The following is a 4,010-nucleotide window of genomic DNA, read 5'->3' on the forward strand; positions in this document are numbered from 1 at the left end:
AAATACTTTTCAAAGACCATTTCAGAGCAAGTTACATTCTTAATGTCCCTCCTAAACCCATTTTCCAACTTGAAGTACTTATCTATTTCACCCAAAACCATACATAACTTCTTTTAGATTACCTCCTAACAAAGACACAATTTTCAATGACAATTTGTGAGCTAGTTACATTCTTAGTTACCATCCAAAACTCATTTTCCAACTTGAGGTACGTATGTTTTCCACCCACAACTATACATTAAAGCTTTTTGGATACCTCAACACTAAGAAATACTATTCAATCAACATTTCTGAGCATTTTATTGTCTGAATGTGCATCCTAAACCCATTTTCAAACTTGAAGTACTCACCTCTTACACCCAAACACATACATTACAGCTTTTAGGAAACCTCAAAACCAATAAATACTTTTCAACGACCATTTCAGAGCATGTTAATTTCTTAATGTCTCTCCTGAACTAATTTTTCAATTTGATGGAATCATCTTTTTCACCCACAACAATAATTCCAAAAATTTTGGTTAACTCCAATACTATACCCAATTTAATTTAGACAAAACTTAGAAATAACCTGAAGTATTTTACCACCGCTACCCATTTTCCATGTAGGAGTACTTATATTTTTCACCGACAACGATACTGTAGAAGTTTTTGGATTCCTCATCACCAATAAACACTTTAGTCCATTTAAGAGCCAGTTAATTACATAATATCCCTTCTAAACCCATTTTCCAACTTTAAGTACTTATCTTTTTCACCCACAACTATACTTTACAGCTTTTTGAATACCTCAAGACCAAGAAATATTTTTCAAAGACAAATTAAGAGCAAGTTACTTTCTTAATGTCCCTCCTAAACCTATTTTTCAACATGAAGTACTTATCTTTTTCACCCGCAACTACACTTGGCAGCTTTTTGGATACCCAAACAACAAGAAATACTGTTCAACGACCATTTCAGACCAAGTTACTTTCTTAATGTCCCTCCTAAACCCATTTTCAAACTTGAAGTACATATCATTTTCACCCACAACTCGTCATTACAGCTTTTTTGATACCTCTGCACCTATAAATACTTTTCAATTTCCATTTCTGAGGAAGTTACTTTCTTAATGTACCTCCTAAACACTTTTTCCAACTTGTAGCACTTATCTTTGTCCCTCACACTTATACTTTACATCTTTTCAGATACCTCATCACCAAGAAATACTTTTCAAACACACTTTTAGAGCAAGTTGCTTTCTTAATATATCTCATGAGCACCTTTTTCAACATGAATAACATACGTCTTTCACCCACAACTCTACTTTATAGCTTTTTGGATACTTCAACACCAAGAAATTCTTTTCAAAGACCATTTCAGAGCTAGTTACTTTCTTAATGTCCCTCCTAAACCCATTTTCCAACTTGAAGTACTTATCTTTTTTACCCACAACTATACTTTACAGCTTTTTGGATACCTAGACACCAAGAACTACTTTTCAAAGACCATTTCAGAGCAGGTTACTTTCTTAAAGTCCCTCCTAAACCCATTTTCCAACTTGAAATAATTATCTTTTTCAACCACAAATATACTTTACAACTTTTTGGATAACTCAACACCAATAAATACATTTCTAAGACCATTTCATAGCAACTTACTTTCTTAATGCCCCTTCTAAACCCATTTTCCGACTTGAAGTACTTATCTTTTTCATCCACAACTATACTTTACAGCTTTTCGGATACCTCAACACCAAGAAATACTTTTCAAAGACCATTTAAGAGTAATTTCCTTTTTTACTGTCCCTCCTAAACCCATGTTCCAACTTGAAGAACTTATCTTTTTCATCCACAACTATCCTTTACAGCTTTTGAATACCTCAACACCAAGAAATACTTTTCAAAGACCATTTCAGAGCAAGTTACTTTCTTAATGCCCCTCCTAAACCCATTTTCCAACTTGAAGTACCTATCTTTTTCACCCACAACTATACTTTACAGCTTTTTGGTTACCTCAACACTAAGAAATACTTTTTAAAGATAATTTCAGAGTAAGTTATTTTCTTAATGTCCCTCCTAAACCCATTTTTCAACTTGAAGTACTTATATTTTTCACTCACAACTATACTTTACCACCATTTGGATACCTCAACACCAAGAAATACTTTTCAAAGACAATTTCAGAGCAAGTTACTTTCTTAATTTTCCTTCTAAACCCATTTTCCAACTTGAAGTACTTATCTTTTTTCACCCACAACTATACTTTACAGCTTTTTGGATATCTCAACACCAAGAAATACTTTTCAAATACCATTTCAGAGAGAGTTACTTTGTTACCTTCCCTCCTAAACCCATTTTCCAACTTGAAGTACTTATCTTTTCAACCCACAACTATACTTTACAGGTTTTTGGATGCCTCAACACCAAGAAATACCTTTCAAAGACCATTTCAGAGCAAGTTACTTTCTTAATGTCCCTCCTAAACCCATTTTCCAACTTGAAGTACTTATCTTTTTCACCCACAACTATACTTTACAGCTTTTTGGTTACCTCAACACCAAGAAATACTTTTCCCGGAAGAAGAAGAAAAGGCCCAAGACATAAAAAATTTAAAGTTCACTTCTAAATTTTTCCGTAGAAGATAGGAAAAGTTATACCATGATTGTGATTATTTTCTATGAAGATAAAAAATTTCACTGTGATTCTAAATGTTCTTAAATTCAGTTCCAAACTTTCTCAAAGAGTTGAAAAAATTTAAAGTTCTGTTCCAAATATTTCCATGGAAGAAAAAAAGTTAAACTTCGATTCTGAATTTTCTCAATGAAAATGAAATAAGTTATTGATCAATTCTATTTTCTCAAAATATTACAAAATTTTCCACTTCAATTCAGGTTTTTCTCAGAAAGATGAAAAAAATGAAAAGATTGTTCCAAATTTGTCTTAGAAGAAAGAAAAGTTGAACTTCTAATCAGAATTTTACCAAAGAACATAATTCAATTCTAATTTCTCCAGAGAAAATAAAAAGCTTCCACTTCAGTTTTAAGTTCACCAAGACATACAAAATTTAAAGTTCAGTTCTAAATTTTTACATAGAAGATAGGAAAAGTTATACTATGATTATGATTATTTTCCAATGAAGATAAAAAGTTTCACTTTAATTTTAAATTTTCTTAAATTCAGTTCCGACTTTTCACATAGAGATGAAAAAATTTAAAGTTCTGTTCCAAATTTTTCTTAGAAGATAGAAAAGTTCAATTTTTCTTCTGAATTTTACCAAAGAACACAATTCAATTTTAATTTCACCAGAGAAAATAAAAAGCTTCCACTTCAGCTGTAATTTCACCAAGACATAAAAAATTTAAAGTTCAGTTCTAAATTTTTCCGTAGAAGATAGGAAAAGTTATACCATGACTATGATTATTTTCTATGAAGATAAAAAGTTTCACTTTAATTCTAAATTTTCTTAAATTCAATTCCGGCTTTTCTCAAAGAGATGAAAAAATTTAAAGTTCTGTTCCAAATATTTTCCCGGAAGAAGGTAAGTTCAACTTCGATTCTGAATTTTCTTAATGAAAATGAAATAAGTTATTGATCAATTCTATTTTCATAAAATATTATAAAATTTTCCACTTCAATTCAGATTTTTCTCAAAGAGATGGCATAATTTAAGATATTTTTCCAAACTTTTCATATAAGATAGAAAACGTTATACTTTGATTGTGATTATTCGTCATGGAGATATGGAGCTCCACTTTAATTCTAAGTTTTCTCGAAGAAGTGCAAAATGTACAAGTTCTCTTCTGAATTTTCTTAGAGAGGAGAAAAAAGTTAGCTCAATTCTGAAATTTACCAATAAAAATGAAAAAGCTTCCATTTCAGTTCATAATTTCTCAAATACATAAAAATTTAAAGTTCAATTCTAAATTTTTCCGTAGAAGGTATGAATGGCTCTACTATGATTGGGATTATTTACCATGAAGATAAGAAGTTTCACTCTATTTCCAATTTTCCTTAAATTCAGTTCATTCAT

Source organism: Artemia sp. Qi Xiang Cuo, chromosome 2 (genome assembly GCF_049724085.1).
Source record: "Artemia sp. Qi Xiang Cuo chromosome 2, ASM4972408v1, whole genome shotgun sequence".
Classification (NCBI taxonomy): Eukaryota; Metazoa; Arthropoda; class Branchiopoda; order Anostraca; family Artemiidae; genus Artemia; species Artemia sp. Qi Xiang Cuo.